Here is a 12497-nt window from a genome sequence, read left to right on the forward strand (position 1 = left end):
CCAGCTGAGCCAGTCCCTTTCCCTCTGCCCAGCCCACCTTACAGGGTTGTTGTTGTGGGGGAAAATAGGAGGAGGAAGATGTGTTGAACATGTTTGCCGCCTTGAGTTATTTGTAAAAATAATAAAGGCAGGATACAAATAAATAAATAAATAAATAATAATTCAGAAGGAATAATTTGCAGGCATGACCTTTCAGTCAAAATGGTGACACAACAGTGTACGTTAAGAAAGAGGGACTCCTTTTGTGCACTTAAATTAAAATTAAATCGACACTGAAGCTAAACACAGTGGAATGGAGAAGAGAGTCTAAAAATACCAAACCAGCTATGGCTAAACAAACAAACAAACAAACCCCAGAAAGCTGAATTTTGGAAGATTCGGAAGAGACGAATGGAAACAAGGAATGCTGGAACGGGAACTAACTAACAACACTCTGTATCAGTTATGTCTCTGATTCATCTTGCATAAATAAAATGTCTGCAAAGGCTGTGGTCCTTAACACTCACAATTTCCTGTCATCTTGGAGGCTGAGTGAACGCAGAAAGCCTTTAGCGTGTAGGAAAGATGTTGTTGTGTCTTGCCCGCTCTCACCGCAGCCGGGGTCTGCTTATCTGCTTCCGAACGCTGAAGAATGTCCTCCCGGCCCCAGCCCTGGCTCCATGCCCAGACAGGCTGAGGAGGGGGCATCTCCCGGTCCCAGCCCTGGCTCCATGCCCAAGCAGGCTGCAGAGGAGGGAGCACCCCCTGGCCCCAGCCCTGGCTCCATGCAGCTAGACCCCTCCCCCTCCTCCACAGCATGTGAGCCTGAGGAAGGTTTATTTCCAACAGCTGCTGATTGGAGTGACCCTCGCATCAGAAGACTGGATAGGCGGAGGCAACAGAAGGAAGGGAGGGGCAGGCCTTAATGAGTGCTGAGTCATGGAGCCACACCCCATGGCCTATATAAAGGATCTGCTTTCTGGCAGTCTCTGAGTCAGGCAAAGTCGAACTTATCTTGCTGAAGTCACTTTCTGGTCTCCTGCCTGCTCTGAGGACTTTGCTAGGACTTTGGGCAGAGCTGCAGAGGGAAGCCTGATTCGGATTTCCCTGACCCGGCCGTCAGTGGAGTGGAACACGACAGATGTAGATTTATTGGCCAATGGAATTCGACTGCATTTTGAGGCACCAAATCTAGTCGTTTTCAGGAGGTACTTTGGAAATTGCAAATTTATTTATTTATTTATTTATTTGTTTATTTATTTAATTTATTTATTTATTTATTTTGTCACACAGTATATATAAGCATAAGCATGAAATAACTATACAATATATAAGCATATATATGAGTATGTAATAACTATATTAATTGGATACAATCAAAGGGAACATTAGGACAGGAACGGTAGGCACGCTGGTGCTCTTATGCACGCCCCTTACAGACCTCTTAGGAATGGGGTGAGGTCAATAGTAGACAGCTTTTGGTTGAAGCTTTGGGGATTTGGGGAAGAGACCACAGAGTCTGGTAGTGCATTCCAGGCATGAACAACTCTGTTGCTGAAGTCATATTTTCTGCAATCAAGATTGGAGTGGTTCACATTAAGCTTAAATCTATTGTGTGCTCGTGTATTGTTGCAATTGAAGCTGAGGTAGTCTTCGAGAGGAAGGACATTGTAATAGATGATTTTATGAGTTAAACTCAGGTCATGTCATTGACACCTCGGAGAAAGAAGAGAAAAAAAGAAACACGATGATTACAGATTTGACCTAGAATCATTCATTTAGTGACCGTTTGATGTTACAAGGGCACTAAAAAAACTGATTTATGACCAGTGGTGGGATTCAAATAATTTAACAACCGGTTCTCTGCCCTAATGACTGGATGGGTGGGCGTGGCCATGGTGGGTGTGGCTAGGGATGTGACAGGCAGCACTCGGCCTCCTGCACCCCCCTGGGAGCAAAAAGGACCCCCCTGCGCCCCATTTTGGGCCTAGTAGGCCTCTCTGCAGCCTCCTGGGAGTAAAAACGGGCTGCGGAGGGGGAGGGCATGCCACACACCCTCACATCCCGTTTTGGGCATAGGAGGTCTCCCTGCACTTACCTGGGAGCCAAAATCGGGTGCACGGGGACTCCTGGAAGGGGCGGGGCCAGCCAGCAATTTAACTACCGATTCACCTGAACTGGTCCGAACCGGCTAAATCCCACCACTGCTTATGACTGTTTTTCATACTTACGACCTTTGCAGCATCCCCAAGGTCATGCGATCAAAATTCAGGGATTTGGCAACTGGCTCATATTTATGACTGTTGCAGTGTCCTGGGGTCAATGTGATCTCTTTTTGCCACCTTCTGACCAGGAATGTCAATGGGGAAGCGAGGATTCACTTAATGACCGTGTTACTATTTTAACAACTGCAGCCGTTCACTTTGACCAGAAAAGTTGTAAAATGGGGCGAAACTCAAGTTAACTGTCTCACTTAGGAATGGAAATTTTGGACCCCAACTGTGGTTGTAAGTCGAGGACTAACTGTAATAAGAACTCCGTGAGGAAGATGGGTGGCTAAGAAGTGCAAAAAACAAAACAAAACAAATTATTATTATTATTATTATTATTATTATTATTATTATTATTATTATTATTATTATTATTATTATTATTATTATTAATAATAATAATAATAATAATAATAATAATAATAATAATAATAATAATAATAATAAAATAAAATAAAATAAAATTTATTTAGAAGTCTTGGAATTCATGTCAACATTCAATGATTCATAAGTTCATCAGAATTTAAAATGTCGATCACAACCTATTGGTTGTTTTACTAATTCTTTCATTGTTTTCTTGCATTTTTACATGTTATTTCTAATTGGTTAAAGTAATTAATGAAAAAAAAGAGGGAGGAAAAAATAATAATGACAATTAATACCAGCGTTTTGAATGTGTTGCAGGTTTCGGTTTAGTCTCCAGGCCTTTAATCATCCTAGTTGATCTTCTCTGCACTTTTTTTTTTTTAAATGTAAGTATCTTACATAAAAGAAAGTCTAAGATATTTTCCTCTACTAAATCAAGCCGATTGGTTTATCTGAGGTAGCCCTACTTGAAAGAGATCTAATTCATGAACTTATTCCAGAAGTCAAATAAAATGTCAGAGGACAGGCCTCCAGAATACCACATGTTCTCATAAAATATATCCAAAAGGCCCTTTTCGTTTGTTTACTATGTAAAGGCTTCGTCATTCTGCCATCTGTCATCCATTGTAACCTAATACGGGCTAAGTATTTTACCGAGCAAATCCCCCTCACACAGCCTTTCAGCCTTCGCTTTTCACTTCTAAAACACAAGCGTGAATTCTGCTCCCATTTTGGGGGCGAATTAGATGCCTGGAACGATGAGCCTAGACGTCATGAGATCCTATTACCTTTACGTGGTTGTGTTTTGAAATGTTTCTAATGGGATTCGGCATTTAAAAACAAAGCAAACAATGGATTAAAAGGAGGGGGGGGGAAAAACACCACGCCTCTATTTCAACCACCTTGTTGTAAACTGCTACTCATAGGCCGTAACAAGAGGGCCTCTTTCTTTCTGCAGCTGCAGATCATAGGAAGGAGCTTGCATGAAGAGAGGAGTGGTTCTTCTAGAAAAGATCTGAGACGCCAAGAAGGAGGACTCAGCATGTAGAGACAAGCCTGGGCTATTTCCTCATTTGTACCCATCGGGAAGTGCTAAATCCCTTTCCGTGTTAGTCCAGTGTTGGATCTGTACCAGCACCAACCGCTCCAAAATTGTTTGGGCTTGACCATGCCAAGACATGGATGGAAGCCATGTGTTTACAAGCTTGGAAGCCCGATCATCTCTTCTGACCAGATTCCAAAGAAGTGTGGAATCTATTCAAGAATCAGGATGTTGGAAGAAAATATCCATCTGGGTTCAGTTCCAAGCCGGGAGAAACACATTTGGAAACATGGAGTGCCTATTGGAAAGAGGGTTTAATGATGAAGTGGAAGCCCCAAAGCACATGGTTCCGGTGCAGCTGACCACGTGGAGTTGGTTTTTATACCTTCTCTCGGGCTTTGAACTTGAGCTTCCTGTTCCTGTGCAAGAACATGATTCTATTGGCTGTTGTCAGACTCCCATGGGGTTATGTAGGGGTCAAAGCTGGCTCTATAGGCAAAGTACAAATCCTAGGTGTTTGTCTGAGCTAAGTTTGGTTGAGGTTGGTTGGCGATGGTGCAACTGAGATGATGCAACGAAGAGGGCTTGTGTTCTGAAAGGGTGTTGGGCAATTCCTATTATGGCTTAATGGCTTTGCCCTGGTCTGGATCTTGAGTGAGGGCTAATCCTATCATTCTGCCTGATTCTGCCTTTGTTCAAAATGGATTACTTACCAGATTTGCATTTCTTAAAGCTGGCCACAGCTCAGTATCTGCTTGGGGAGGCGGGGAGCTGGGACTCTGAGTTTATGTCTCCCTTAAGATTTATTTCTCTTTTAGGAGAAATATTTCATCCTGCCTTTTTTAATATTATTCAAAATATTTCATTCTTCTAGGACGGGGTGTCGGGGGGGGGGAATGGCTTCTCAAAAGGGGAAACAAATCTTCTCCTTAACTCATTGAGTTCTCTTAACTCAGAATCGTGGTCAAGGGAGGAGGGGGAGATCCATTTCTGTGATCGATAGCTTCCACCGGGCCGGGGATGCTGGGGGTTTGCAGGGGTTCGCAGGGATTCAGGAGAACCTCTAGCTAAGATTCTGTGCAGTTCAGAGAACCCCCACATGCAATTCCTGGCTGGCCCCGCCCACCCTGCTCCGCCCCTCCCAGGAGTCCCCACGCGGCCCATTTTGGATGCAGATAAGTGCAGGGTGCACGCGGAGGCTCGGGGAGGGCGAAAAACGGGCCTACCAGAAGTTTGGGAAATCTGGCCTTCAGAGGGCCTCCGGAGACTGGGGAGATCATTTTCACCCTACCGGAGGCTTGAGGAGAGCCTCTGGAGCCCAGGGAGGGCAATACCCACCCACCCGCCATGGTGCAGGAGGCCGACTAGGCCACACCCACCATGGCCATGCCTACCCAGCAACCAGGCAGAGAACCCCTTGCTGAAAATGTTGAAGCAATGTTGAAGAAAATAGCCTGCCCCACCCCCCAGAGGCTCTCTGGAGGCCAGAAATGACTCATTTCCCAACTTCTGGTGGGCCCAGAAGGCCCGTCTTTCATCCTCCTCAGGCTCCAGAAGCTTTTTGGAGCCTGGGAAGGGCGAAAACAGTCTCGCCCACCCCCTGGAGGCCCTCCGGAGGCCGAAAACGCCCTCCCAGAGCCTCCACGCGAGCCTTGTACTTACCTGGCATCCAAAATGGGCCGTGTGGAGACTCCTGGGAGGGGAGGTACAGCCGAAAATCGGCTGACCGGCACGTGCATGCACACTGGAGCTGAGGTAGGGCAATGGCTCGGGTGCCCGCAGATATGGCTCCTCATGCCACTTGTGGCACGCGTGCCATAGGTCATGCCATCACGGATATAGGGTTTCCCGTCTGAGCAGGGAGATGGACTAGAACAGTGAACCTATGGCACACAGAGCCCTCTCTGTGGGCACATGTGCCATTGCCAGCTGGTTTACGGCCAGCTAGTTTTCTCAGGCACTGGAGTACCTGAAAACGGCCAAAAAACAGGCCTTTTGGGGGGGGGGCATTTTTCAGCTGTTGTTCAGGCCAAAAAACGGTCCAGAAAATGGTCGATAAACGGCCAAAAAGCAGGCATGTGTGCACTGGCCAGCTGGCCTTCACGTTTCTGGTGCTCCAGCACATGTGAAGACCAGCTGGCCAGCATACATGCACACGCTGGAAAGCCGAAGTCCAGCTGGCCGGCACACGCACACACATGCACCTGTGTTCCAGTTTGGACACTCGGTATCGAAAAGTTTCACCATCACTGGACTAGAAGACCTCCCAGGTTTCTTCCAGCTCTGTTATTCTGTTGTGGAAACATCTTTCTGCCAAGTCCCCCATGATGTTCCTTCATCTCATCCTCAGCTGAGAATAAGACAGTTCTGAGTCATTCTTTGCTGGACTGATGTTAGGAAATATTTTATATTATCCTCCTAGGAGACTGGAGGCTAAAACATATGAAGAACTGTTTGCAGGAACTGGGTATGTCTAGTTTAATGAAAAGAAAAACTAGGGGAGACATGATAGCAGTGTTCCAGTATCTCAAGGGCTGCCACAAAGAAGAGGAAGTCAAGCTATTGTCCAAAGCACCTGAAGGCAGGAGAAGAAGCAATGAGTGGAAACTAATCAAGGAGAGAAGCAACTTAGAACTAAGGAGAAATTTCCTGACAGTTAGAACAATTAATCAGTGGAGCGACTTGCCTGCAGAAGTTGTGAATGCTCCAACACTGGAAATTTTTAAGAAAATGTCGGATAACCATCTGTCTGAGATGGTGTAGGGTCTCCTGCCTGGGCAAGGGGTTGGACTAGAAGGCCTCCAAGGTCCCTTCCAACTCTGTTGTTATTATTATTTCCCCCTTATTCTGATCCCATCCAAAGGCATCCTTAAAGCGTAGAAAATCTGCTAGGCTTTGTCACCCATTACCTTGGAGGAAAGCCAGAAGACCAGTGAAGACTTGGAAGAGAAGACCGGGGAGAAGATCTGGCGATGTCAACGCAGAAAGGGGTGGAAATGAGAGCAGCATTTAGCAGTGGGGAAAGCACCAAAATTAAATTGAAAATTAAATTAAATTTGGGGGTACAAATCACTATTTGTTTATGTACGGGATACAAATTAAATGGCCACAGAAACATCGCATTGCTGCCATAAAAGCTACTACAGCCAATGTTTAGTCTAACCCATGAGAATGTCAGATTGTACCAGACAAGAAGCCGAAATTAGAAATTACGGGATCGAAATCCATCGCCCCCTATAGAAGGCGCCCCCAAGCATTTCACTGCTCAAAACCTCTGGATGGCGTAATGGAAAGCTTTTTTTCTCATTTTAAACCGGGAGTGAGGAATGATGGCCCTTTGATGACCTGTGGACTTCAACTCCCAGAATTCCTGAGTCAGCCACATTCGCATGCTGGATCAAGAATTCTGGGAGTTGAAGTCCGCAAGTCAAAAAAAAAAAAGGGGGGGCCATAGTTCCTCACCTCTGTTTTAAACAAATGGAGATAGATATTCAGTTGGGTCTCCTTGAACATTGTCTGGGAGGACCAATGGAGATCCTTCTCCAAAGCTGTATCTTCATTTTTTCCCCACCAGTTGGGGAGGAGAAGAAGGCCTCAAAAGGAGCCACATATATTCTGTATAAAGGTAAAGGTAAAGGTTCCCCTCGCGCATATGTGCTAGTCGTTTTGATCTCTAGGGGGCGGTGCTCATCTTTGTTTCAAAGCCGAAGAGCCAGCGCTGTCAGAAGACGTCTCAGTGGTCATGTGATCGGCATGACTCAATGCCAAAGGTGCACGGAACGCTGTTCCCTTCCCATCAGAGGTGGTCCCTATTTTTCTACTTGCATTTTTTACCTGCTTTCGAACTACTAGGTTGGCAGAAGCTGGGACAAGTAATGGGACCTCACCCCGTTATGAGGCACTAGGGATTCGAACCGCTGAACTGCCGATCTTTTGATTGACAAACTCAGTGTCTTAGCCACTGAGCCACCGTGTCCCCAATGTTCTGTATAGGTTGACCCTAAAATAGATTTTTAAATCAATGGCAAAGTTTGCTTTGCTTGCCTGTATTCCTTTCTGACAAAAACAGATTCTGAGCCCTCAAAATTCTTCCATCAGTGCAATTACTGGTTTGTCCTTGACTTATGATTATTAACAGAGCAGCGGTTACACATATTCTTACCAACGGTTCGTCATGTGCGCGCACACTTGCTTCACACATGCGTTCCGCACATGCATTCTGCACCTGCACTTTGCTCACTTGCATGCTGTTCTGTCTCCTTCCCCACTTCAGACCCACGAGTTGGCCTTCAGCCAGTGGATTCACGGCTCTTATCAGTCCTGGCAGAGAAATCGCAGCTGCCTGCCAAAGTTCAAACAAATGACTCACATAGCAAGACTTTCAGCTCTTTTTGAAACGGATCAGCTAAACTTTGCTTCCCGTGGAGTGAGAGCAGTCCCAAAGCAGTCCCAAAGCTCCTTATATATCCTTTTGATGACGCCACCTCTCTAATCTTCTGAAGTGCGGGTCAAGCCAAGCTTGATTATTATTATTATCAGCTGGGTCTGAAGGCGTAGCCTGGGGAAGGGAGGAATCAGGGGATGATGGCCTCATTACATCCTCCGAGTGGTCTGGTTCTGGCTCCTGGAGCTGAGCCAAAGGAATCAGTGCTCCCGAGGTAAGTCTTACCGGCCCTTCCCCCTCACTTTCGGAGTCACTTTTGGGCATGGGGCCAGGTTCGGGGGCTGGAGTCACAACACATGCCTTCCCCGCATGCGCCCAGCCTCGAAAACATTGTTAAATAGGACAGCATTACATCCGCCCACAATCACCATAACCAGTTCTCTCGAACCAGATCATGACATGGCCATAATGGGCAGGCTCTGTTACAGCTGGTTCAGACTGGAAAATTTTCTCATGGACCACCAGTGGTCCACAAACCACCAGTTGGTGACTACTGCTTTAAAGCTCCTCCATGCTTTTTCATGTTGCAATGGTTGCATATTCACAATGGATTAGACCTCTAGTGGCTTGGCCATTTCTTTTCTTCTCAGTCCCACTGCCAACTCCTCTATGGTTGCAAATTTTTTTCTCATTTTTTTACATGCAGTAGTGGCCAAAATTGTGGAAACCTCTTGGGAAAAGTGTATTTTTGAGGTTTGATGGCTAATAACACCACTTTTTTTTTTTTTTGAGTTTCAAGATAATCCTATTCTGCTGCTGAAATGGCCTGGGAATAGCTCAGACCTTCACCCAATTGAAAATCTATGGAGCCCACTAAAGAAACTTGTTAGTCAGAAGCTACTCAGCAGTAAAACCCAGTTAATAGAAGCAACCATTCAATCTTGGTTTCACATTAGAACAGCTGCAGAACTTAAAAACTTGGTTCACTCCATGGGAAGACGCTGTAAGGCTGTAATTCATGCTAAAGGTTACCCAACTAAGTATTAACTGACGTGGTGATAATTTTTGTATATCTCGTTTTTTCTGTGGTGATCATTTTTGTATCTCTCATTTTTTCTACGTGTTTCACTTTTCTTCGTTATACTGTAACTCCTATTCTAATAGAAAATCCTTCATAAAAGTGATTGCACTGCGTTCTTGATTAAATTATCTTTCCATTGATATAGGTATATTTTATGGTACTACTCCAAAAAAAAAAAAAAGTGGTGTTATTCGCTAGTTTTAGAAAATACACTTTTCCCAAAACGTTTCCACAATTTTGGCCACTACTGTATAATGTACCAGTAGAATGCAAAGCTACTTTTTAAAAAAAAGAAAGAAAGAAAGAAAGAAAGAAAGAAAGAAAGAAAGAAAGAAAGAAAGAAAGAAAGAAAGAAAGAAAGAAAGAAAGAAAGGACACGCTTTTGTATCTGGAAATGTTTGTTGTCTAAATTTTGAGACAGAGTAATGGCAAAGAAGGACGTGGAATTTGCTGGCAAGAAGGAAGCCCGAGCTCTTGATTGCATTGGCAGATGCTCAATGGTGGTCAAGAGAGTTGGAAAATTACTGAAGGCAATTTAGTTTGCACCCAAAGCACCCTCCCTTTCAGTCCCTATATTCAGAGCACACAAACACACACACACGCACACACACACACCGCTTGGCTCAAACTAGGTCTTGATCAGAGGTGAAATCCAGCAGGTTCTGACAGGTTCTGGAGAACCGGTAGAGGAAATTTTGAGCAGTTTGGAGAATTGGAAAATACCACCTCTGGCTGGCCCCAGAGTGGGGAGGGAATGGAGATTTTGCAGTATCCTTCCCCCCCAGGAGTGGGGAGGGAATGGGGATTTTGCACTATCCTTCCCCCTGGAGTGGGGTTGGAACGGGGATTTTGCACTATCCTTCCCCCCAGGAGTGGGGAGGGAATTGGGATTTCGCAGTATCCTTCCATGATATCCAACATCAGGGTCTTCTCCAAAGACTCCTCTCTTCTCATTTGGTGGCCAAAGTAGTTGAGTTTCAGCTTCAGTGTCTGTCCTTCCAAAGGACAGTTAGGACTGATTTCCTTGAGGATTGATTGGTTTGGATCTTCTTGCAATTCAAGGAGCTATCAAGAGTCTTCCCCAACATCACAATTCAAAACTATCCCGTTTTCGGCACTCGGCCTTCCTTATGGTGCGACTCTCACAGACACTTTCTGATATTCCTTTCAGCAAATCTTTGGCTTCATTGGTCATATATAGTCCTGAAAGAAGACAATCAGTAGTTAGACTCTAGGTTTTGGGGATACTTAGATAGATAAGGCCTCTGGTGGCTCAGACTGCTAAGACAGTCTGTTATTAACACAGCTGCTTGCAATTACTGCAGGTTCAAGTCCCACCAGGTCCAAGGTTGACTCAGCCTTCCATCCTTTATAAGGTAGGTAAAATGAGGACCCAGATTGTTGGGGGCAATAAATTGACTTTGTATATAATATACAAATGGATGAAGACTATTGCTTAACACAGTGTAAGCCGCCCTGAGTCTTCAGAGAAGGGCGGGATATAAATGCAAATAATAATAAAAAAAGATAGGTAGGTAGGTAGGTAGGTAGGTAGGTAGGTAGGTAGGTAGGTAGATAGATAGATAGATAGATAGATAGATAGATAGATAGATAGATAGATAGATAAAAGATAGATATAATTCTTTATTAGCCAAGTGTGATTGGACACACAAGGACTTTGTCTTTGGTGCATATGCTTGCAGTGTACATAAAAAGAAAAGATACATTCGTCAAGATTCATAAGGTACAAGACTTAATGATAGTCATAGGATACAAATAAGCAATCAAATCATACTAGGAAACAATATCAATATAAAGAATGCAAGCAACAAAGTTACAGTCATGCAGTCATAAGTGGGAGGAGATGGGTGATAGGAACGATTGAGAAGACTAATAGTAATGTAGACTTAGTGAATAGTGTTGAGGGAATTATTTGTTTAGCAGAGTGATGGCGTTCGGGAAAAAGCTGTTCTTGTGTCTAGTTGTTCTGGTGTGCAGTGCTCTGTAGCATCGTTTTGTGGGTAGGAGTTGAAACAGTTTATGTCCAGGATGTGAGGGGTCTGTAAATATTTTCACATCCCTCTTTTTGACTTATGCAGTATACAGGTCCTCAATGGAAGGCAGGTTGGTAGCCACTGGTTTTTCCTGCAGTTCTAATTATCCTCTGAAGTCTCTGTCTGTCTTCTTGGGTTGCACAACCAAACCAGACCGTTATAGAGGTGCAAATGATCCACAGTACATGGTTTGGTGTTTTTTTTAAATCAATTGATTGCATTGTTGTTATTTCTTGGTGGTTTTTTTTTAAAAAAAGTAGTACAAAAGTCACCATCATATTTTCCTAGCGAAGGGCCAGGCTATTCATTTTCTTCAATAATTAAACACATGTTACAGCTAAAGCAATTCAGATAAGTGCTCTGGTCAACCGGGGTCAAGTGTATTCAAGATGGCCCAACTGAATGATCTCAGCAGGGCTGTGGATGGTTTTGCAAAGAAGCCATTAATACGAGTGGACCGCAGGAAGCCTGGCAGAAGATAATGACCCCCAGCGAGCAGGAATGGAAACTTGAATCCCTATAAGAGGGAAATCAGATTAGATTTCATGGTGTGTGTGTGTGGTTTTTTTTGTGTGCGTGTGTATGTGTGTGCACTTGCTTAAGCCTTCGTTCCCCACCCCCACTTAAGTCGAAGGGAAAGCAGATTAGAAGAACAAAACGACTGTGGAGGGGGAAAAAAAAAGGTCACTCGTTTTCTCAAGCGACAATGAAACCTTACGAGTTTGTTGTCATAAAAGAAAGGCAGAGCCTGATCTTTTCTAAATCTTTTTCATGTCGACTTCAGACAGTCAGGGAAATTGCTAGGGTGTGTGTGAGCAGAGCAAGCCGTCATCTAAGGAGACAGAGAACATGGCAGAGGCGGGAGACGTGTACGTTTGTGTGTGTGTCTTTCAACCTAGCCAAAACCACACCTGCCTCTCCACACAGCACAATCCCATACAAAGGATACAAATTACATCTGGCTGTTATTGTTCTGGGCAGCCAAAAAAAAAAGTAGTAGACTCTACAAAAGCGTTGGCACGATCAAAGTCCGCGTCGAACGGACTACCAATGCAGAGGAAGTAGATGGGTAAACTTTGATGAAAGTACAGGTGAAGATCAGTACAGAGAACATCCATCTCTAAAGAGAAAGAAGGGAAGACAGGAGAGGAAAAAAGTTGGAGAAATTCACCTTAAAGGAAGAATTTATAAACCAAGGCTGCACAGAATAGAATTTGAAAAGGGCCTCTGTGCCTCAACAGACTAAGACAGTATGTTATTAACAGCAGCTGCTTGCAATTACTGCAGGTTCAAGTCCCACCAGGCCCAAGGTTGACTCAGC

The sequence above is a fragment of the Ahaetulla prasina genome, chromosome 7 (assembly GCF_028640845.1).
Source record: "Ahaetulla prasina isolate Xishuangbanna chromosome 7, ASM2864084v1, whole genome shotgun sequence".
Taxonomy (NCBI): Eukaryota; Metazoa; Chordata; class Lepidosauria; order Squamata; family Colubridae; genus Ahaetulla; species Ahaetulla prasina.